The following is a 25,929-nucleotide window of genomic DNA, read 5'->3' on the forward strand; positions in this document are numbered from 1 at the left end:
ATTCACTCAGTATTGGCAACAGGTCTTGGAATAAAATAGAATAACTGTTTAGCAAGCATTAACACAATTCACAGACTAATAGGAAGAATACTGCATAAAGTTAAAACAAGGGAATAATTCTAAGCCTCAAAAAAGTGAAGAATCACCTGTTCCCTATTGACTGCATGGTGTGGAACAAAAGGCAATAAAGTAAAATTGAATCAGATGAAATTACAGTAGGCTTGATCATTTTAAAGGGAGTTGAGTACAGGAGATTTCACAACCAACATTCACTGTGCAACCCAAAATGTAGCATACAGGTTAGACAGCTTTCCAAAGCAGTGTCTTTGCTCTCGCCTGGTTAAAGCAGAATGAGCCAAACAGCAACCAAACAGGCTTCTTGTGCCCTCTGTTTTTGTTAGCAGCAGGTTATATATTGTGAAGCTGGGGAGGGCAAACCACCACTGTTTTTAGTAATGCTGTTCCTCCAATATGTCATTTGATATTTGATCTTTCTTATATGAAGAAGAGGGTGCAGTACAGAACATAAGTATTTATTATGACTGTACCTCTGAGTAACTGGTGCTAGGATTTAATATAAGATAACCTTATGACTTGTGAAATTTGATTGTCATTTATGGATATTTTTGTCATTTTTCTGCATATTCAGTGGTATTTCATAACTTATACAATTTCATAAGATAAATTAACATGTAATTCATACAGCATACTGAAGACAGACATATTCCAGCTTCAATAGGTTTACTGCCTTGCAGATGTTTGTAGTGGTATTATAGGTCAGAAAGATCTCCTTTCATAGTTTATACATCATCTACTGTTTTAATTCAGGAGCAGGATCTCATTAACAAAAAACTTTATTCAATTCCTTCACATATTTTTTTTTTTTACTTGTCATTAATTTTTCAGGCAAACATAGTGAAACAGATGCTTAAGGTGTACGGAGTTAAAGTATTTTTAATAGGTGAAACAGTAACAGTGAATAAAAGAACACTTTTGAGAATACAATTAAAAATAATTGTCAAAATGAATCTATCATTAGACAATTGTTTATTAAATTGTTTATTAAATTGTTTATTATTCAGTAAATATTTAACAGTCAACTAACAAGCAAGGAACCTTCACAGCTTTCTCTTCCTCCATCTACATAAAACAAACGGTCATTTGTCACTATTTGGTCATTAAATATTTCCAACTGTTCCAATATCTGAGCTAAAGATGCGACAAAGAAATCTGTATTTTTATCTGGTACTAGATTTAAAATGACAGATGATGGACCAGAATTGAAAGTGAAATGTTATTATTTCTTTCACATAAACAGAGTTACCAGTTATAATCAAAGCAAAGTGCTTTGTGTCACATCCACTGCCACATGAGCAGTGTGTCATTGATCAGTGTGTTTCTAATTAGAGTGTCAAGCTGAATATTCCTTTAGGAAATTGTAAATCACGCTAGATAAATAATGAAGTCAGGATTCTTGAAAAACTGCATCCTTAGAAAAAACACAGATCTGTATTTTTCATATGTATGGTCCTGTGTTATATTAATGGTCCCATGTTATATTAATTGCTTCTCCTGTTTTGCTTTATTTCTCCTCTCTTTCATCTTGATTTTATAACTTTGAATACTGGGGTCCCTACATATATTAATGAAATCTGTTAATAAAGCTCTAATTCTCCTCAAGTAAGCTATATTACTGCAGACTCAGCTATCTTGCCTTTGACTTTACTAAAGACAGAATGAAATTTGTGCTCTGACAGCACAAGCACTTACTTTATCAGAAAGCATATTAATATAGGCATGTCTCAGCATAATGTGCACCAAAATAAAAGATTATGACTAATTTGTTCTGCACTAAGTGAATGATAAAATGGTTTAGGTACACAAATGTGGAGCATCAGGCTCTTTAGGAATTACATGTAGTGTATTGTGTCCTAAGTCTGAGAGCTTTTAGTGTATTTATTTACATTTATAGGAAAAACTGTGCTTTGTCTGTATCCTAGGAATGTTTAGTTAGAGTAGAGAAGATTGTGAGAACTTGGAATTCTGTCACCAAGGGTTCAGGGTTATAAACTCATAGCACTTCTGCAGTGTTACCTTTGCCTGTTCTCAGCAAGGGATACAGAGGTAATAGAACTGGAAAAGTTCTAAAAAAATGCACGCCTGGGTGGTTGTTTTGATTGAAGTACTCAGAATTGTGTTTTGTGGTTACCAATGGCAGTGAATCTTTGTAAAGCATACGTTTCTATAAAACAGGAGAACAACACCAAATCTAAGCATATTATCTTTCAGATGCATTTTGACAAATATTTTAATAGTGTTGAGCATTAGTTCTTCCAGTCTACTGCATAATGACCAAACTAATGAAAGGCTACTGAAATGAAACACCAAGTAGAAAATCTGTATTACAAAACTTTGGCCTTGAGAGGCCAAAGGCTGTAAAGCCTGTAACACTGTGTTAATAATCTACCATTTTTTAATGAAAGTATTTTTCTAGACTGCTATACAAGAAAAGTAGTGTTCCGGTGCCATGTTACATGGCAGCTTTTGCTGCAGCTTACCTTCCCAAGACACTATGAACACATTTAGAAGACATTGATCCAAACGCCTCATACAAATTACATTAGCAAGTGGTATGCTCCAAGTTTACTGATTCCACTTAATGTTCTCCATGTGCTGGATTTGTCTGCTAGGAAAAGGATGGCCACATTTTCACCCAGGATTTACAGAGTTAGATCTGCTGCATATTCTTAAGTCCATCAGTATATGTGGCAACTTCAGCATACCTGCTGGTACAACTCTACAGGTAAGCTGCTATACCTCCAGAAATCCCAGGAAGCATGGACAGGTATTTAAGTATCTGAAACATGGAACTTATAGCCTAAAAACTTATGAGTGAATGAACTAAGATGAAAAATCAGAGTTCCCATACTACACTGTTAACTAGTTCACCTCAGGCCTTTTAACTTCCCTCTGCAGCTCTTCCTGGAAAGGATGAGATCTGGCAGCACATGGAAGTTTTGCTGCCTCATACTACTGAATTATTTGGTGTAGCTTTTCAGAAATTACTGAAAGCTGAATCTTATCAGGAAGATAAATATAAAAGAAATATTCCTCATTTTTGTCTTGCACTTACCATACAGTATTTACAAGTATTTTTATTGTGTAGCTCCTAAAATAACACGAGCTCTTTCCTTCTCTAATTATTCATTACTGTATTGTATTTACATGGCAAGGTTTTTGTAGCAAGGGGGATGCAGGGGTAGCCTCTGTGAGAAGAGCCCAGCAACTTCCCTGTGTCAGATCAGAGTCAGCTCCAGCTGCTCCAAAAGGGAACCGCTGCTGGCCAGAGTCAAGCCATGAGTGACGCTGGTTGGGCCTCTGGGAGAGCAGAGCTAAGGAAGGGAGTGAATAAATAAATAAATAAATAAATAAATAAATAAATAAATAAATAAATAAATAAATACTGTATGACAGCAGCTGGGAGAGCATAGCCCATGGATACCACATGGAGCAGATCTCCACGCAGCAGCCTGTGGAGGAGCCCCCAGTGGAGCAGGTGGATGTGTCCTGGAGGAGGCTGCGGCCCATGGAGAGCCCCCACAGAAGCAGGCCCCGGGCCAGAGCTGCAACCCATGGAGAGGAGCCCACACAGGAGCAGGGGGTCTGAGGGGAGCTGCTGCCCACCCGTGGGAGACCCATGCTGGAGCAATTTCTTCCTGGAGGATGGATGGACCCCATGGTATGGAGCCATGTGGGAGCAGTTCTTGAAGAGCTGCTGCCTGCGGGAAACCCACACAGGATCAGTTCAGCAGGACTGTATCCCATGGGAGGGACCCCATGACGCAGGGGAAGACAGTAACCAAGAAGGAATGGCAGAGATGAAGTGTTATAGACTAACCACTACTCCCATTCCCCATTCCTGTGCACTGCCTATACAGTACCCGGATATAGCTTTTTCTGTAAATTCTTTTTTAAATAAAGATGAAAACTTGGCGTATACTTCCACTCAGAGAACACTTATTAGTCATTATAATTACATTTTAGCACTTTTTAATGGTGATGGTGTGTACACATTTTTCATGGGATTTATAAGGGTAGACAATCACTTTCCAGATAATCCAGAGAATTTAACATGAGAGTCTTCTGTATCCTGGTATCTGCTCACCTTCACAAGGGAAAAGAATGTATGGATGGTGGAGTGGGAAACAGACAAACAGACCAGCATCCTGGTTCTTATCTCTTAGCAGAGAAATCTTGTGTAGTCAAAACACACAGATGAAGAATGAGTTGGGAAATACCCTGCATGTTGCAGCACAGACACCAGAAGAGAGACTTTAGCTTTCTCAGCAGATTAAAGAGGAATACTTACCAAGATCAATGAACAAGAGAATAGGTGATAGTAAGGTCTATAAGCAATATAACTGTTGAATAAAGTGAGGAAAAAAGTAAAAAAAAAAATAATAGTTAATCTGCAGAGAATAAATCAGTAACTTGTTTTTGTTTTTCAAGTTCAGGAATTCTACTGAACCATTTTTCAAGTGGAATAATTGCTACATTTTTCCAGTTTCTGTAAGAAAGATGTTCCAGACAAATTATCAGAGCCATGTCGATCTTGAGAAGGAAATGAATAAAGGCCATGAAGTTCTATTATTCATTTGTTTTCCTGAAACTTTCTAAAACTTACCATTGTCAGTGCAATACAGGAAAATACCGCAAAAAGCAAATCTGAAACAGACTTACATCTTATTTAGTAATTGTAGTTTCTGGAATCATTTCTCTCTGGAACAATCATCTCTTACACATTTAAATTCAGCTCAGGGTGACCTAAAGGTTGATGATTTGTCCAAGATCTGAAACAGAAGCTCTAGATAAAAACTCTGGATTTTTTTTATTTTTTTTTCTTCAGTTACAGTTAGCACCTCATGGCCTGATAATGGCCCATGAGTTTGAATTGTCTTTCCAATAAACTCTTTGCTTATTTCTGAAAGCAAAAAGTTTGCCAAGGTTTTTCTTAGTTGGTACTGCAGAACACAATAACTTTCAAAGTTTTTGATGTTTTTTATTTGTTTTATATTTTAATATATTAATTAATATATATTAAATGCATTTAATATATATTTTTGTTCATGGTTTCTTCACCAGCAGGCAACTTATGCTTTACTAGAGCAGAAAAGGTAGTTTAAATGTGCTGTTCTAATCACAGATGCTGTAAAGACAGATTTTGGGTCATGATTAGGAGTGAGTCTAGCACAGCAGAAGTTTTTCTATACACCTTGAAGGAAGTATCTCTACAGATATTTAAGCTACATTTCACCTCTCTTTACCTTACAGTGAAATCTAGAAATAAACATATTCAATATTTTGCCATGTTCTTATGCACCTAGTGGGTGTATAAGGACTGCAGAAAGGGCTGTTGTGGTTTCATAGAATCATATAATGTTATGGATTGGAAGAGACCTTGAAAGATCATCTAGTCCAATCCCCAACAGCTTTAACCCATCATTTAAACCCAATAACATTTAACCCATCTGACAGTTAAGCACCACACAGCAGTTCACTCACCCTCTACCCCTCCTCAGTGGGATGGAGGAGAGAATCAGAAAAAAAGTGCAAGCTTATGGATTGAGATAAAGATAGTTTATTAGGACAGAAAAGAAAGGATGATGATGATGATGATGATGATGATGATGATGATGATGATAATGTGTACAATGCAATTGATGCACAATGCAATTTCTCACCATCTGTTGACCAAAGCCCAGCCTATCCCCGAGCAAATAGAGCAAATATCCCCCACCCCAGCCAGCCACCACATATTAATTGCTCAGCATGCCATCATATGGTATGGAATGTCTTTTGGGCCAGTTTGAGTCAGCTGTCCTGGTTCTGTCACCTCCCAACTCCTGATGCGCACCCCCAGACTGTGCACTGGCAGGACAGAAGGAGAAGCTGACAGGTCCTTGGTTTAGTGTAAGCACTGCGCTGCAACAATTCAAGCATCCACATGTTATCAATATTATTCTCATCCTAAATCCAAAACATAACACCCTACCAGTTACTAGGAGGAAAATTAATTCAATCCTAGCTGAAACCAGGACAATATCCACCACCCCTTATTCCATACTTGAGTCCCACACTTTCCAATACATCCCAATAAATCACCACCTTTTTACAAAATTGTCTGAGATCACTAGGTGAAAAGTGCATCATGGACCATTATACCAAATCTATAAACTTATTACACCTTATCTACTCCTCCTATGGTCGAGTATGAAGGGTGGATATTATATGGTTAAAAGATGGATTGGCAGAGAGAAATAGTCACCATCTAAAATCATAGTTTCTCGCAACCAATAGATCTCTTTTATATTTGCAAGAGGAGACACCTAGAAATATCAGTACTGCTGGGACTTCAGTGAAAGTAATAGAAAAATACGTAACTGTTTTATAAAAGAAAAAAAAATGTTTTCAGGGAAAAAAAAAAACAGTTTTGTTTTTTATTGTTGTTGTTTTTAGGTTTACAGCAGTTTATGTGAAACATTTTAGCCTACTGTTGATGCACGAGGTCTGATGTGCTTGACAAGCAACATATTGGCAAGGTTTACAGAGCCTGAAGGGTATGACAAGGCTTGCTTATAAATAATATTAAACGGGAACCTCCTTGTCTCCACCTCCCTTTCTGTAAAATGTTGCCTGAATTGTAATAATAAATCTGGAAAGGGACAGCTCTGTTGGTATTTGAAAAACCTCTTATACCCTGTAAAGCCTACAGTCTGTATGTTTTCTGAGCTAGAAAGATATTCTTTATGTTTAAATTGAAAAGCGATATAACATTAGGAAACTATATCATTCAAGTGACACGAAACAAATCTTTTTATCACAGTCTTTGCCATAATTTAACTGAGATACAATTCAGTATCTTCTAGTATGGCAAGGCTGATTAAATGAAAAATGAGTTGAAATCGAAGCACAACATGTTCTATCACTTATCTGCAAAGTAAGCATAGTTGCAAATAAAAAAGTATCTAAAATAAAGAAGCCTAAAAGTCCCAATTATGGTATTGTACATCATTCATGTGCTATTATGTAGCTAAAATATTTGTTTCTGTCTCCTTAATCTACCACCTATGTCACTTTTTGTCAATAGAAATAAAACTGAATTTAGTCAGTCAATTAAATAAAAAGAGTTAAAGCCGTGACTATAAATTCTGTGGCTTTCAGCAAACCAGGTATGAATTCTTCAGCAGTTTTCATTTATACCATAGAATACTTGTCATCTTTACTGTAAATAAGCTGAAAATTCAAGGCAACAATCAGAATCTCATAAAAGAGCATTATTAGATAAAAATGAAGGTACAAATTTGAGGAATAGCAAGTTAAGAGAAAAGAAAGGAAATTGAGAGGCATGTCCATACTCATCTCAGAATAGTAAATGTGAAAGGAATTGTGGAAATGGGCAGAAATATATTTTTGGTTGTATTAGAACACAGGTGCAGAAAGGATTTTTCTATATAACAAAGAATTGTATCTTTCCAGGTGAGCTGGTGTTTAGGAGAAAGTGGAAAAAAGACATAAAGACTACTGTCGTTGAACGGAAAATAAAGAAAGCTTGTGATGGGGTCAAATTCTTTCAATGAGTCTGTATCCTAAGCCTTTCCTTTAAGAAATGACATTTTATAGTGAGCTTGAAGAAATCATTGTAGAAGTTTGGGTTCAGACATTGTATGCAAACGCATTCAGCTAAGTATGCAAAAAAAAAAGAAATAATCACAGTAACAAATTAGACTATTTGACAGAAAACAATATGATTGTTTAATCTGGCATGTCGATGTGATGGCTAACTATAACATAGAGTGCTTGTTCAACATAGTGTGATTAAAGAAACTAAGACAGTGATTCAAGACAGTTTCTGCTAACTCTGGGCACTTCTGACTTGAACTTATCTAATACAATTACAAATGAACTAATGAGCTCTAGCTACCTCTAGAAAAAGTCACAATGACAATAAAAAATACTCTTCAGTGGTAAGGATAGTGAGGCACTAAAATGGACAAACATGGTGGTTGTAGAGTTATGTTACATATATTTGTTTTCTGTAAGAAGGATTGACAGAGTTCTTTCCTACAAAATGCTTTATGCTTGAGCTGACATTATGCACCTTAGTTAAAAAAAAAAAAAAAGTTTGTTCTCAATAAACAAACAGAAACATTGATAATATGGAAATAGAAGTATAAACTGGGGAAATGGGAACCAAAAAAAGAAACTATTAATAAAGAATATTACAAAAACAGAGAGAAGGAAGGAGGAGAATATATTTAATGAAGATGTGAATTTACAGAATCACAGAATCACAGAATTTCTAGGTTGGAAGAGACCTCAAGATCATTGAGTCCAACCTCTGACCTAACACAAACAGTCCTCCACTAAACCATATCACTAAGTTCAACATCTAAATGTCTTTTAAAGACCTCCAGGGATGGTGACTCCACCACTTCCCTGGGCAGCCCATTCCAATGCCTCACAACACTCTCAGTAAAGTTCTTCCTAATATCCAGCCTAAAACACCCCTGGCGCAACTTTAGCCCATTCCCCCTCATCCTGTCACCACGCACATGGGAGAACAGACCAACCCCCAAGTCGCTACAGCCTCCTTTAAGGTATCTGTAGAGAGCAATAAGGTCGCCTCTGAGCCTCCTTTTCTCCAGGCTGAACAAGCCCAGCTCCCTCAGCCGCTCCTCGTAGGACTTGTTCTCCAGGCCCCTCACCAGCTTCGTCACCCTTCTCTGGACCTGCTCAAGCACCTCAATGTCCTTCTTGTAGTGAGGGGCCCAAAACGGAACACAGTACTCGAGGTGCAGCCTTACCATAGCCAAGTACAGGGGGACGATCACTTCCCTAGACCCGCTGGCCACACTGCTTTTATACAAGCCAGGATGCCGTTGGCCATCTTGGCCACTTGAGCACACTGCTGGCTCATATTCAGCTGACTATCAACCATCACTCCCAGATCCTTCTCTGCCTTTCTACCTTTCATCTTTCCAAATACTCATCTCCCAGCCTGAGATCTGCTTGGGGTTATTGCGGCCCAGGTGCAGGACCCGGCACTTGGCCTTGTTAAACTTCATACAGTTGACCTCAGCCCATCAGTCCAGCCTATCCAGGTCCTCCTGCAGAGCCTTCCTACCCTCAAGCAGATCGACACACGCACCTAGCTTGGTGTCATCTGCAAACTTACTGAGGGTGCACTCAATGCCCTCATCCAGATCATTGACGAAGATATTAAAGAGGACCGGCCCCAGCACTGAGCCCTGGGGAACGCCACTAGAGACCGGCCTCCATCTGGATTTAACTCCATTCACCACAACTCTTTGGGCCCGACTATCCAGCCAGTTTCTAACCCAATGAAGGGTACACCAGTCCAAGTCACAAGCAGACAGTTTCTTGAGGAGAATGCTGTGGGAAACATTGTCAAAAGCCTTGCTGAAGTCAAGATAGACCACATTCACAGCCTTTCCCTCATCCACCCAGCGCGTCACTTTGTCATAGAAGGAGATCAGGTTCGTCAAGCAGGACCTGGCTTTCATAAACCCCTGCTGACTGGGCCTGATCGCCTGCTGGCCCTGCAAGTGCTGCGTGATGACTCTCAAGATAATCTGCTCCATGACCTTCCCTGGCACTGAGGTCAAACTGACAGGCCTGTAGTTTCCCGGTTCTGCCCTCCGGCCCTTCTTGTAGATGGGCGTCATGTTTGCTAGCCGCCAGTCAACTGGGACCTCCCCCAATAGCCAGGACTGTTGATAAATGATGGACAGGGGCTTGGCCAGCTCCTCTGACAGTTCTCTCAGTACGCTTGGGTGGATCCCATCCAGCCCCATCGACTTGTGCACATCCAAGTGCCGTATCAGGTCACCAACCAGTTCTTCATGGATAGTGAGGGCCACATCCTACTCCCTATCCCCTTCCACCAGCTCAGGGTACTGGGTATCCAGAGAACAACCGGTATTGCTGCTAAAGACTGAGGCAAAGAAGCACCTCCATCTTTTCCTCATCTCTTGTAACTAAGTTTCCCCCCGCATCCAGTAAAGACCAGTTTGCCATACTCCTGGTCACTTGCACTCCCTAGGGGCAGCTTATGAACAGCCGGGGGTTTATTGGACCTCAATTGGTACTTTTATAAGCTACCAAAGGATTGGATCTACAGAATGGAGTCTCAGATGTCCACAGCACAGGTGCACATCATTCACCGTGTTACACACCTCCATTCTGGATATAAAAGTATGCTTCATTCAGTGTTTAGCACTTCAGATGAAATGCAGGTGCCTGTTAGCTACATCTGATGAGATGCAGGTATGAAGTCTTCAGTTTGGAGCTGCTGCCAAAGACAAGAACATAAGACAGGATATGTTCTTGATTATTAGTAAGATCAACAATATTTCTGACAAGAAAACATTTTTAGCGAGGCAACTTGCCGAAAGTATATTACAAGACAGAACATCACTGTTTAGTCCCACATTTTCATTGAGTCTACTCATAACATTAAAATGTTTTCTGTGCTTCTGAAGCTCTCTGCCAAAAAAAAAAATATATATATATATGTATATATAAACTTTAATAACACGCATATATTCCATTAAAGCTGATTAAGCACTTCAATGCAAAGAGCTGTAATTTGTGAAAAAAATACGACTCTGAAGCAACTTGGAAGACAAGCGATTTAGCTCCTGTCAGAGTTAATAGCAGTCTGTTCTGTAAGTTCAGTGTTTTTTGGATCATCGCCCAGAAGAGTATTTAATTATGATACTGATTCAAGAAAACATGTAAATACACGACTAACTTTAAGCCCAATGACTTGATATTATGTAAGTGTTAAAGTGCTTTTACTGAATAAGACTTTTGAATGATGCATTGAAAAGACTTTCCTATTTTTATGCATTCCAATCCAACAAAACATTGATTCCAATCATACTGTTCTGTTTACAGTTAAGCATGAGCCTTTTTTTACCATGGGGCAAAAATTGTATTAAAATTGTATTAAAAATTGTATTAAAAATAAACACATGAAGAGACAGGAAATATACAGAGTTAGCAAAAGTTCATCCAGTCAGCAGACCTACATTTCACTGCATAATATTGCTGCTTTAAGAGAACTCTTTGAAGCCTTGCTGAGCATTTCAGAATTATCTTTTATTTTCATGGTTAAAACTTCTTTCGAACTTAATCTTGATTTTTGTTTATATTGTTTTATATATCATGTAACCTTAAAAAAAGGCTATTAATACTTGTCATTAGACAGAAATAATACATATAAGATGTCTGGGGTCAGGCTGAGAGGATAACTAGATTTTATAGTTTATATTACTAACAAAGAAGAGAAATGAAGGCAAAGAAAACTATAAATTATATCATAAATAATTGTCCTCTCTAAAAACCATGCATCTTTTAAAATTGGATGTTTAATTATCCTTCCTATTGAAATTTGGGATCCCAGAACATCATTGGTAGTAGAGTGATTGTTGGCCCAGATGATCTTGGAGGCCTTTTCCAATACTATGATCATTTTTAATGGATAGGTAGACAAAATCTGCTAAAGTATTAAAATATTTAGTAGGTTTGAAATGCAACTAATTATGGAACAATCTGTGTTTTCCTCCTTCTGTAAAACAAACTTTCAAAATTTTTCATTTAACAAAAATATCCATTTTTGTTGGTGTAATTTCCATAACTTTTAACTACAGTGAATATGCATTTATGCACACATTCACATGAGCAAAATGTTCAGAAATAGCGAAATGTAAAGAAAGGTAAAGGCAAAAGGGGAAGAACAAATCGATTATAGTCTGCAAGTTATTTAGTAGACACAGTTGTTCTTTTCTGTTGATTAAAGTTGCTTCATACGGAATCAGGGTATTCATCAGTTCTTGCTCCTCTCCATGCTTATTTTGTAAACTGCAATAAGATAAATAGCCATCTTCTCTTGTGATGTGTTCTTTGTTTCAGATCAAATTTATAGTTGTCCTAATGAGAAATATTGTTACACATAGCATATCTTAGCTCAAAGATGCATCGCTATTACTGATTTGCTAGATGGATGTCCTACAACAGAAAGAATGGATAACATCAATAAGTAAGCATTCAAGGGATAATGTTAAGGAAAACTATTTTTCACAGTTTTTTAAATGAAAATTTTTTGAACTATTTTTTTCAAGTCTATCCTATACGCAGACTTCCACTGATATAAATAATGTAGTTGATATTACCAGTATTGTATATTGATGTCAATAATATATTTAAAAGTAAATAATTTGAGATTCCTAGAATCAAAGAATCATAGAATGGATTTGGTTAGCAAGGACCTTAAAGACCATCTAGTTCAAATCCATCTGCTGTGGGCAGGGACACCATCTACTAGACCAGGTTGCCCAAAGTCCCATCCAACCTAGTCTTCAACACTTCCAGGGATGGGGCATCCACAACTTCTCTGGGCAAACTGGTCCAGTGCCTCACCACCTTCATAGTAAAGATTTCCGTCCTCATATCTAATCTAAATCTACGTTCTTTTAGTTTAAATCTGTTACTCCTTGTCCTATCACTATGCTCCCTGATAAAGAGTCCCTCCCCAGCTTTTCTGTAGGACCTCTTTAGGTACTAAGAGCAGGCCATCAAGGCTCCTCAGAGCGTTCTCTTCTCTGGGATGAACAACCCCAAATCCCTCAGACTGTCTTCATAGCAGAGGTGTTCTAGCCCTTTAATAATCTTTGCAATCCTCCTCTGGACCACTTAGCAGGTCCATGTCCTTGTTATGTTGGTGGCTCCAGAGCTGAACTCAGTACTCCATGTGGGATCTCACAGGAGCGGAGCAGAGGGGGAAAATCACCACCTTTGACCTGCTGGACATACTTCTTTTGATGAAGCCCAGGTTATTGTTGGCCTTCTCAGCTGCAAATATATATTGCTGGCTCATGCTGAACTTCTCATTAACCAACCAAAATCCTTCTTCTCAGGGTAAATCATGCCTGACCTATCTAGTGTCTTTCTTTGATGGAGTGGCTGCATCAGTTGATAAAGGAAGACCAATCAGTGTAACCTACCTGGACTTCTTCAAGGCCTTTGACACAGGCCCACATAACATCCTTGTCTCCGGACTGGAGAGATATGGATTTGATGAGTGGACTATTCAGTAGATAAGGAATGGCTGGTGACATGTGGTGTACCTCATGGGTCTGTCCTTGGACCGGTACTGTTTAATATCTAAATCAGTGATATAGACAATGGGACTGAGTGCACCCTCAGCAAATTTGGAGATGACACCAATCTAAGGTGATGTGGTTGATATGATAGAAGGAAGGATTGCCATCTGACAGGACCTGGACAGGCTTGAGAATTGGGCCCAAGTGAACCTAACGAGGTTCAACAAGTCTAAATGCAGGGTGCTGCACCTGGGCTGGGGCAATCCCAGACATGAGTAGAGGCTGGGAGAAGAACTCATTGAGAGCAGTCCTGCAGAGAAGAATTTGGGAGTTCTGATGGATGAAAAGCTCCACATGAGTAGGCAGTGCATGCTTGCAGACCAGAAGGCCGACTGCATCCTGGGCTACATCAAAAGTGGTGTGGCTACCAGGTGGAGGGAGGCAATTGTCCCCCTCTACTCTGTCTTTGTGAGGGCCCACTTGGAGTACTGCGTCCAGGTCTGGAACCCCCAGCACAAGAAGTATGTGGGACTGTTAGAGCAGGTCCAGAGGAGTGCCACAAAGATGATCAAGGGGCTGAAGGAGCACCTCTACTATGAAGATAGGCTGAGAGAGCTGGGGCTGTTCAGCCTACATAAGACTCCAGTGAGACATCATTTCAATACCTAAAGGGGTCTTATAAAAAGGATGGAGAAGGACTCTTTACTTGGACAGATAATGATAGGACAAGGGGGAATGGTCTTAAACTAAAAGGAGAGAATTAGATTAGAGGTTAGGAGGCATTTTTTCACTGAGAGGGTGATGAGGCACTAGAACAGGATGGCCAGAGAAGCTGCGGATGCCACATCCCTGGAGGTACTCAAAGCCAGGTTAGATGAGACCCTGAGCAACCTGATCTAGTGGGTGTCATCCCTGCCTATAGCAGGGGATTGGAAGTAGGTGACCTTTGAGGTTCTTTCCAACCCTGACCATTCTATGATTCTATGCTCTCAATCACCTCCCAGCCTGTATTTGTGCTTGCATTTGGCCTTGTTGAACTTTATGAGGTTCATACGGGCCCACCTCTCAAGCATGTCAATGTCCAGATTGCACAATTGAATACATCTTCATAACCTTTATAATCTTCTTTTCCATGCCTGAAAGATGTTTGAAGTACACACGATATTTAGTAAAAGTTGAATGCAGGAAGCAGTGGTGAATTTTTGCTGTATGCCTAGCACTGCATTGATCCTATAGCTTCAGAGCTTGTTATGTCTTGTTATTATAGACATTAGTCATCCTTGGTGGTTCTTGCTGGTGTCATCACATCATGGTACAGGTTCATGTTTACATTTTTAGTTATATTTTACTGAAAGTATTGTCGCGTTAATGGGTGTAGCTGATTAACCATTATGGGCCTGGTCGTATTCAGGGTACTGAACTATCACAATCACAGATTTCACCAATAATGCATTAGCCATTAGGGGTTCAGTCGGATATTCACCAATAACGCATTAACCGTTAGGGGTCTGGTTGGATTCAGAACACTGAAGTATCATGGTCACGGGTTCACCAATAACGTATAACCACCCTTACACTAGTTGCCCTTAATGAGAGCTATAACAATGCAATCAAGTGGGATTTATTACAGCAACAGGTACACAGGTTCTTTGGATTGCCGGTGATTGTGACTGTCTGCAAAAGCAAGCTAGCATGCATGAAATACATGTACACAGGTGTTACAGGTGCTCAGCCTATAAATTAACACATTAAAAGGATCAAAGACTCTAGAAAGATTTATAACCAAATCTCACCCAAAGGCGTCCCAATGCAAGGGGAAGAGAGGCTCAGCCAGTCGACTGGTCCCGAGAGTCAGGAGGTCCTAAGGATGTTGTACTGCCTCAGGATGGTATCTCCCCTGATGGTGGTATCTTCCCTAACATCCCCTCTCTCTTAGGCCAGTTTATATTATTTTCTATCTTTTAGGTGGAGCTTGAGTGACTCTAGTCAAGCATATCTTAGTTATGATTGATGAAAAGTTCTCCCATCTCCGTTTAAAGTAATAGGCTCCAAGAAATTCAGAGTGCATGCTCAGTGAGTGGCAGTCGCACCTTGGAGGTGGGTAGCTTTTGGGATGGAGGTGTTTTTTGGTATTATAATGATATTATGATGAGCAAAAGTACACTAGGATACAGCATTTGTCAAAACATGACAGGTCCTTGGCTTAGGGTAGCAAAAAGTGCAGCTTATTGGTCTTGGTGTGCACAAGAACAATAGAGTCCCCACCTGGTTACAGAGCCTAGCCATGGTGTCTCCACTCTACTCTACGCTCCATACTGTTCCTTAGAGCTAGCACATCAGGTTTTCCCAGCATGATAGCATCTAAGGTTGGAAGCCTAGGGACGCTCAGGTAACGCGGCTACGCCCTACCCTGAAAGACACTTCAGTGCTGTACATTTTCTTTAAAATTACAATGTTAGTTTTATTTTCCTAGTTACTTCAGGCAATTACACCACAAGTGTATATAAAAAAAAAAAAAAAAGGATAAAAGTAACCAGAATGATTGGTGATACAGTAAAGCTTGCACTGAAGGAGGAGTTAAACAACAGGTAGTCAGCAGAAAAATATTTATCAGTTTTTGAAAACTGGAGGCTGGAGAATATGAGATGCCAAAATTCAATGAAGACAAATATGAAATTATTCTTTCCCATTTCTTATAACACAACAGATTGTTCAGAAGGAATTTTTGAGACATATGGCTTAACTAAGCAAGAAAAAAACCAACCAACAACAACAAAAAAGTGAGTAAATTCATGAATAAATCATTGATCTTATCTTTATGTTTCGTAGTTTGGACAAATTCATGCATAGAAGAAAGGAGCTTCAGATACCCTTAAATATAATGATACAAATAGAACTTACAGCTTACAAGATTTCTAAAGATTTGCTGATTTCCTAACACTGTAATAGCATAATTTTTAATGTGCTAAATTCATCTCTGCCTTGGTGTGGAGGAATAGTTAAGTGAAGTAGGACATGTGGATGTTGAGCAGTTAGGAGGCAATGGGCTAGTGAAGTACCGTACTCAACTCATATGAGCCTGGGCACATACGCAGCTGGCTGAGAGCCAATCAGGCTCAAGGACACGATGCCCTTGGGCGGTCGGGAAAGTCCCTAAGGCGGGAAGGTAGCTAAAAGAAGGAGGAACTGACTGAAAAGCCTGGGAAGTGTTAGCCAATCCTGAGCTTAGTTTCTGCAATATGTATGAGTTGATTATGTTCGAACTAGATAAAAGGCGACTGAGCTATCCATTAAAGTTGAAGTTCACTGTTCACTCATATTGAGCGTCTGTGTCTTCCTTCCGTTGACAACACCTTGGTCCTTTATGGTCCATCATATCACACAAAACAAGCTCACCCACCTTCTATGACCTACAATAGTGTTTAGTGTCAAAGAAAGATAAAGCTTTTTTGTTGTTGTTTTTAATTTTGTTTTAATTTAGTTTTGTTTTGTTTTTAATTTATGAATCTGTCATACACAGGTTTGTTTTTTATTGCAATTCCACTCTGCTATATTGAAGCTGAAAAGATTTTAAGAAAATCAAAATATTTCCTCACAGTGGACCAAAACTCTCAGAGATGGTGAATGCAATCTAAATGATGTTTTCCCTTTGTTTCTTTTCGACAAGTAGAGATTTCACCTTGAAAGGTGAGTTAATTTAAAGAAGGTCTGAAGAAAGGTTCAGAATATTTAAACAATAAGAAATGACAAGTCCTGTCTACTAAGATATATCAAGATTTTGATAGATATTTACTACAAGTACACTTTTGAAAGTTAAAGTTAAAAACTGAGACAATAGAGAGAAATTTGAGCACTACTGTGTAGATAATGAATAATGAAACATAACAGATTTTTAGGGGGAAAAAAAAAATGTCAGTGTCTTGAACATCTCACAAACCTGTGTTCTTCCTGCTTTGTACCCAGCTTTGAGTCATGGCAGTTGAGAGTATGAGAAGCCACTTGGAAAATTCTTAACAGTTGGCATAAATAAAATGACAGTGTTCCCTCATTATTATCTGAGCACAGTATTACATTTGTATCAGTATTACATTTGTATCCACCCACTCAAAACATGCACCTTACCGAAATGAAGTAGTGTTACCTTCAAGGAAAGTGCCATTTTTACTTCTACAACAAAATCAAGTAAATAAATAAATAAAGACATGAAGGACAGCAAATGACAGAATTGCCCAGAGTAATGTCATATCTACAGCAATATTAAAGTAGAAATGAAGTGCTGTCTTTGATATATAAGAATAGCTGCTTTAATACCTAAATTCTCTTTTGAGAGAATTCACCCTTCCCTAGTGACTTATTTGTAAAACAGTTTAAAAGGATGTTTTTGCATACTTTCTTACATGGGTCAAATTGACTTTCAGTTATAGAAATGTCATAACATTTGGTGCATAGAGAGAGGTGGTCATTTAGTGGTGACAAAGAGCATGCATTAAATCCAACTCGAAAGCACCAGGCAAATTATAGCATTATAAATATAGTTGTCTGACATACACAGCATGCAATCGGTGTTAACACATTGCAAAAATGCCTGCTCCTAAGATGACTACACAATGCAGCTGAGATAATCCAAGAGCTTGCTGCCACCAAAAAAGTGAAATGAAATTCCCACCTTCTAAGTCATATCTTCCTTGTTACGTTCTTTTGCTTCCTTTGTTTTTGCTTGTTTGTGTTTCCAGACTTCTTTCAGATGATTAAATTCACACCCCAAAATAGAGTTTTCAAAAACCTTGTTCATACTTCTTCAGTTTGATTTTCTGTAGGTTGAGCAGCTCAATTATTTGAAAGCAAGGTTTGACATCTGCCAGGGTCAGACTGAGAATATGCTGGAGTACGAAGTCAGGACACGTCTGTGAGGCTAGAGTAGGACCTTCTCCTTTCATTGTTGTTGAGACCATATCTTTTACTTGCACTGATTTTTCTTGGTTTTGTTGTTGTTGTTGTTTATTCATTCGTTTATTGATTTAATTTAATTTATGTTCATACTCCAGAATATAGAGTATGTTCCTTTCAGGTAGCCAATGAGAATCTTATTATTGAATATTGTAGGTGCAGAGTTGGGATACAGTGTCATATATGAGAGACCTCAGTTAACCATGCTTAGAAAGTGTATAACAAGTGTCAGATGAGTATGTCAAAAAATCAACCTCAGATATTTTAGGGCACACTTCAAGGTGCAGTATGCAAAGAATCAAAATCATTAAAACTTTCAGCATGTTTCAGCAGTATTTCAGGAATACCATTTTCATTTCTAAGTTTTTCCTAAAAACTTAGGCCTTGACAATAATATTTAACTTTTAAAGTCTATTTTGAATGGTACTTGCCAAAGTATTTATTATATTATTATTATGCATTAATATGTTATGCATTCCATTATCTTCAAGATAGGCACCATTCAAGAGCTTGCAGCTTAAATGAGACCAGAAAAAGAAGCAGGAGCAAAACCACAAACAAGTGAAATAAATTGTCTGTGATCACTGAGAAAGTCAGTACCAGAATGTTTGGCAGTCCTAGTTGCCAGTTTAATGGCCATCTTCCTCTGGAAATCTCGCTGATGTGATATGTCTTCCTGTAGTCCAGGCAAGACAATTCTTTGCCCAAATCAGTCCAGGGCATTTGATACAGAAGATTTTTATTTTATCTTATTTTTTTTTTTACTTTTGCCACAGGACTTCTTTGGTATTGATTTTTTACTGTGAGAAGAAAAAAATCCCTTCTATATCAGGACGATATTATTATTATTATAATTAGAGTCTTATTCAGAAATAGAATATGACATATCTGTTGATCCATCTCAAGTTCGACCATCTCACAGTTAATGAACATGCTCATTATGTATTCTTTCAGTATTTAGTATTTGCTGCCATGTTCTTTTATAAAATGGTTTAAAGATCTTTATAAAGGGCAATTTACCAATAAGTCTGCAGATCATACCTTACAAATTTTAAGATAGCAAATATAGATCTTTCACTTCTAGCATGAATGTGGGTATACTAAAAAAAAAAACAAAAATGCTCTTACAGAGCCAGGAAACAGAAAAAGAGACAGAGAGAAAGGAAGGGGAGAGAGGAAGAAAAGAAAAAAAGCAATTAAGCTAATGCAAGTTGGGTGTCACAAGGTTATAGATATTTCAAGATCTGAGCAATTTACCGTCTGGAAAGGGAGAAGAGCTCTTGCATAAAATGTCCCTCAGTTCAGATTTATTATGCTTTTACTTGCTTTATATGTGATACAATTAGCAGGAGGTGCCAATAAGGCATTCTCTCAAGGATGTGGTCATACCATACCATCTGTTATTAATTGCATTGTCCTTTCCACAGATAGCTAGAGGGGAAAAAGTTCTCTGAAAACCACCTGCAAATTCTGACTGTATGACGACTGGAATTTAAAAATACCTAACCAGAGGATGGGGGTGGATGAAGAGCACTACAGCAAAGCTGCTTCTCAAAAACACAAGAAAAATAAATAAATTTAATAAATAAATAAAACCCTTGTGTAATGCATCTTTGAGTTGTATTGATTTCTTTTTTAATTTTCAACTGCCCTGTTAGCTGTCATGTAAAAATATATTGCAGGAATGAAAAAGGAACAATTAAAGCTGGCCACTGGAAATATAGCTGTAGTGTATATGGTTTGTTGAAGATGTGGAAGGTTTAATGGATTTTCATTTGCATGTCCCCAGTGCTGCTCATAAAATCAGGAACCAGAGATAATAAAGATTGACTTCTCCATTTTTTTTTTTTTATTTATTTTGCAGAGAGGAAGGAAGAAAAATAAAGGACAAATGTAAATGCGACTCTGCCTCAATAACATTACTTTTATTAGGATTTAACATTAACATTACTTTTATTAGGATGGTGAAAATATGGTCAGGAATTATAAAGAGTATGCATTTTGTACCATTTTGGTTACTGTGTTCCGTGAAGTGCTTAGACAACTTAAAAAGGAATGCAGATTAAGTTACTCTATTGGAAAACAAACAAGCAAACAAACAAACCCTTCACATATCGCTGTAAAGATCTGTCAAAGAGGAAGAACTCTGACTGTTTATTTGCCCACCGTATCTTTTGTATCTTTTTTTTTTTTTTTTTTTTTTTTTTTTTTTTTTTTTTTTTTTGCCTATGACACACCTTGGAAAGTTTTCATTGTTTATGTTGGCTTAGGTTACTAGCTATACTCATGTAAACCCATGGACTAAAAGATGGAAAGTCTACTACTACCTTCATAGGAAAAGTGCTCCAGGCCCTTGATCATCTTTGTGGCACTCCTCTGGACCTGCTCCAACAGCCCCACGTCCTTCTTGCACTGGGGGCCACAGACCTGAATGCAGTGGTCCAAGTGGGGCCTCACAAGGACAAAGTAGAGGGGGACAATTGCCTCCCTCCACCTGGTGGCCACACCTCTGTTAATGCAGCCCAGGATGCAGTTGGCCTTCTGGTCTGCAAGCACGTACTGCCAGCTCATGCCAGGTTTTCATCCACCATGGGTTTTGGGTCATGGATCAGCAGGAGAGCACCAGAAGAGCAGCAGAAAGGAATTTCAGCCAGTGCAGCCAGTAAGTGAGTTTCAAATGTCTCTATGCTAACACACGTATCATGGGAAATAGACAAGAGGAGTTAAAGATGTATGCACACCTGCAAGGCTATGACTTCACTGGACTTACAAAGATGTGGTGGAATGGCTCCTGTGACTGGAGTGTTGGAATGGAAGGATACAGGCTCTTCAGGAAGGACAGGCAGGGGAGACGAGGAGGGGGCATCGCCCTCTAGGTCAGTGAGCAGCTGGAGTGCAAGGACTCTGCCTGGGGATGGGTGAGGAGCTGACAGAGAACTTATGGATCAGGAGTAAAGGCAGGGCAGGGACAGGTGACGTTGTAGTGGGGGTCTGCTACAGGCCACCTGATCAGGAAGACCAAGCAGATGAGGCCCTCTGCAGACAGATATAAGCCTCACATTCACCAGCATTGATCCTCACAGGTGACTTCAACCACCATGGTATCTGTTGGAGTGACAGCACAGCAGGGCATAGGCAATCCAGGAGGTTCCTGGAATATATTAATGATAACATCTTTCTCTGAGTGATAGAGGATCCAATGAGGAGAGGTGCTCTGCTGGACCTCATTCTCACCAATAAGGAGGGGCTGGTGGGGAATGTGAAGCTCAAGGGCAGCCTTGTCTGCAATGACCATGAAATGACATGGTTTAGGATCTTGAGAGCAGCAAGGAGTCAGCACAGTAAACTCACTACTGTGGACTTCAGGAGAGCAGACGTTGCCCTCTCCAAGGATCTGTTTGGTAGAATATCATGGGACAAAGCCCTGAAGAGAAATAGGGCCAAAGAAAGCCTATTCAAGGATCACCTCCTTCAAGCTCAGGAGAGATGCATCCCAACAAATAGGAAGTCAAGCCAAAACACCAGGAGGCCTACATGGATGAAAAGGGAGATTCTGGCCAAACTCAAGCAAAAAGATAAGGCCTACAGGGGGTAAAAGTAAGGACAGATAGCCTGGGATGAATGCAGTGACATTGCCAAGTATCCAGGCATCAACATAGGAGCTCTCTTTGCTGGGTTAAAAAGTGGTTGAATGGCCAGGCACAGAGAGTGGCTGGTGACTGGTCGCCAGTAGTGTTCCCTAGGGGTTGGTGTTGGTGCCCATCCTCTTTAATATCATTTTTGATTATTTGAATGAGTGAATTGAGCACAACGTCAGTAAGTTTGCAGACAACACCTGGGGGGAAGTGTCAATCTGCCAGAGGGTAGGAAGGCCCTTCAGAGGCATTTAGACAGGATAGGTTAATGGACAGAGGTCAATGGGATGAGGTTCAACATGACTAAGTGCCAGGTCCTGCTCTTTGCTTACAATGACCTCATTCAGTGTTACAGGCTTGGGGAAGAGTGTTTTGAAAGCTGTGCAGAGGAAAATGTTCTTGGGGTGTTGATTGATGCTAGCCTGAACACGAGCTGACAGTGTGCCCAGGAGGCCAAGAAAGCCAACGGCATCCTGATTTATATCAGGAATAGTGTAGCCGGCAGGATCAGGGATGCATTCTTTCCCCTGTACTCTGCTCTCATGAGCCCACACCTCAAGTACTGTGTTCAGTTTTGATACAAGAAGGACACTGAGGCCCTAGATCATGTCCAAAGAAGGACTATGATGCTTGTGAAGGTCCTGGAACACAAGTCCTATGAGGAGTGGCTGAGGGAACTGGAGAAGAGGAGGCTCAGTTATTGCTCTCTACAGCTACCTGAAAGGAAGGTGTGGAGAGCTGGGGATTGGCCTCTTCTCACAGGTATCTAGTGATAGGACTAGAGGGAATGGCCTCATGTTACACCAGGAGAGGTTTAGATTAGAAGTTAGGAGACATTTTTCCTCAATAAGAGTAGTCAGGCATTGGAATGGGTTGCCCAGGGAAGTGGTGGCATCCCCATCCCTGGGGGCATCCAAGGAAAGGTTGGGCCTAGTGCTTAGGCATGTGATTTATTGGGTGACATAGGTAGTAGGGTGATGGTTGGACCAGATGATTTTGTATGCCTCTTCCAACCTTAATGATTCTATAATTCTATGAAAGCTAGAGCTTTTTTAGATACCAATTTGTCCAGCATTGTCAAGGGCAACAAGAAAGGCTTCTGTAGGTATGTCAGTAATAAAAGGTAGACTAGGGAAATTGTGGGTCATCTCTGGCTGGAAATGGGAGACCAGATTACCTGGGATGTGGAGAAGGCTGGTGATGAATGACTTGTTGGCCTCTGTCTTCACCAGAAAAAGCACTAGCCACATAGCCTAAGCTGCAGAATGCAGCAGGGACTTGGAGAATGATGAACTGAATGAGAAGATCAGTTTTTAGACCACCTAAGGAACCTAAAGATGCATGACACCATGGGACATGATGAAATCCATCTGAGGATTCTGAGAGAACAGACAGATTAAGTTGCTAAGCCACTGTGCTTCATAACTGAGTAGTTGTGGCAATGACTAAAAGAGGGGAAATATAACTTCCTTTTTTAAAAAGGAAAAATATATCATGGAACAGATCCTCCTAGAAACTACACTATGGCACATGGAAAACAAGGAGGTGTTTGGTGACAGCCAACATGGACTCACTAAGGGCAAATTGTGCCTGACAAATCTGGTGGCCTTCTATGATGGGGTCACCGCATTGGTGGACAAGGGAAGAGCAACTGACATCATCTACCTGGACCCACTGAAAGCATTAAACACTGTCCTGCATGATAACTTTGTCTCTAAATTGGAGAGACATGGATTTGACAGATGAACCACTTGGTGGATAAGGAATTGGTGAATGGTCACATTCAAAGTGTTGCAGTCAACAGTTGATGTCCACATGGAGACCAGTTGTGAGAGGTGTACCTGAGGGGACTGTATTGGGCACAGCACTGTTTAACATCTTTGCCAGTGACACGCACAGTGGGATTGAGTGAACTCTTAAAAGGTTTCCTGATGACACCAAGCTGTGTGGGGAGTTTGACATGTAGGGAGGAAAGGATGCCATCCAGAGGGACTTTGACACACTTGAGGGTTGGGCCCTTGTCAACATCATGAAGTTAAACAAGGCCACATGAAAAGTGATCCTGTATCTGGATCAGAACAATGTAAAACATGAATGCAGTCTGACCAAAGAGTGGATTGAGAGGAGCCATGAGGAGAAAGACTCGTAGGTATTGGTGGATAAAAAATGAAAGTGAGCCAGCAATGAGTGCTTGCAGACAAGAAAGCAAAAAAGCACCACCTCTGCTCATTTCTTGCAAGACCCCACCTTGAGTACTGTGTTCAGCTTCTGCATAAGAGGGGCATGCACGTGTTGGAGCAAGTCTAGAAGAGGGTAAGAAGGATAATCAAAGGACCGGAACACCTCTTCTATGAAGGCAGGCTGAGGGACATGGGGTTATTTAACCTGGAGAAGAATGTCCTAATTATGACAGGCTTCCATTATCTAAAAGGAGCCTACAGAAAAGCTGGGTAGGGACTCTGTCAGGGAGTATAGTGATAGTATAGTGATGAGACAAGGTAATGGTTTTAAACAAACAAACAAACATGACATACTGGAAGAGGTTGCCCAGAGATGCTGTGGATGCCCCATTCCTGGAAGTATTCAAAACCAGGTTAGATGGGGCTTTGAGCAATCTGGTCTTGTGGGATCTGTGTTATAAGGGAGATTGGAATTAGTTGATTTTTAAGGTCACTTCAAACCCAAACCGTTCTGTGATTCTGTATACAGAAGGAGTAAAGTATGTAAGTATAGAATATACAAGATATGCAGACCTGTCACAGGAATATCAGCAGCAGTTTTCTGCACCATAAAGTGAAGTCGGCTCAGTGACACATTTAAGTGTCTTCCCTAACTTTATAGAGAGTTCTTTTCACAGATTATTATGGATTTTTCTCTTTATTAGTGATATGAAGAAAGTATGTAAGGGATTCAGTCCACATTTTTGGTCTGTTCAGGCTTTTACATACTTTGATATCATCACCCATTTCTTCTGAGACTCATGTCCTCACCACAGATATCTGCATTTAAATTTTGATACATATGAAGGCAAATTATACTTCTTCTAAGGGGACATTTAGTGTGTTTCTCAGAAAACTTTTCCAGTGTTAAACAATTTCTTCAGATAACCCATTTCACAGCCCCAAAGTTCAGACCACCTGAATGCCTTTGTAATCATACAAGATCTCCTGATTGCACCTCAGGTTTCCTTCATCACCCATCATATGTTAATTTAATTAACAAGATTTTCATGTTTTCTATTTCATTGATATATAGAATTTGGCCAAATATATTGTCGTGGTTCCGCCCAAATGGGCAGCCAAGCTCCACCACAGCCGCTCTCTCACTTCCACTCCTCAAAGAGGAATGGGGAGAAAATACGATGAAAAGGGCTGAAAGGTTGAGATAAGGATGAGAAAATCACACAATAATTATTGTAACGGGCAAAACAGACTAGGCATGGGGAGATAGTAACATTTATTGCTTATTACTAACAAGCTAGGGAAGTGAGAAACAAACGAAAGAAACCAAAAGCACCTTCCTCCCCCCCATCCACCCTCTTCCACCTCCTCCCCCTGAGCGGCGCAGGGGAATGGGGGAATGGGGGTTATGGTCAGTCTACAGCGCTTCTCTGCCGCTCCTTCTCAGTCACTCTCATCCCCCATGCTGTGGGGTCCCACCCACGGGGCACAGTCCTTGATGAACTGATCCAGCGTGGGCTTCCCACAGGCAGCAGCTCTTCTAGAACTGCTCCGGATATGGGTCCGTACCACAGGGTCCATCCCTCAGGAGAAAACTGCTCCAACCTGGCTCCCCCACGGGCAGCAGCTCCTGCCAGGTCACCTGCTCCTGCGTGGGCTCCTCTCCACAGGCTACAGGTCTGGCCCGGAATCTGCTCCGGCAGGGGTCTTCCACAGGTGGCAGCCTCCGTCAGTGCAGGTCCACCTGCTCCACCGTGGTCTCCTCCATGGGCTGCAGCGTGGAAGCCTGCTCCACCGTGGTACTCCATGGGCTGCAGGGGGACATCCTGCTTCACCATGGTCCTCAACACAGGCCGCAGGGGACTTCTGCTCCGGCGCCTGGAGCACCTCTCCCCCTCCTTCTGCACTGACCTTGGCACCTGCAAGGCCATTCCTCACTCCTCTCACTCTCCCAGCTGCTGTGTGGCACAGGGTTTTTTT

At 40.2% G+C, this 25,929-nt stretch overlaps 1 long non-coding RNA gene across 1 annotated transcript in view; it reads right to left on the reverse strand.

The window, feature by feature from the left end:
* LOC137848362 (uncharacterized) overlaps positions 1-25,929 on the reverse strand; it is a 479,163-nt gene that overhangs the window by 224,882 nt on the left and 228,352 nt on the right. The gene's annotated exons all lie outside the window — the stretch shown is intronic.

The sequence above is a fragment of the Anas acuta genome, chromosome Z, assembly GCF_963932015.1.
Source record: "Anas acuta chromosome Z, bAnaAcu1.1, whole genome shotgun sequence".
Lineage (NCBI taxonomy): Eukaryota > Metazoa > Chordata > Aves > Anseriformes > Anatidae > Anas > Anas acuta.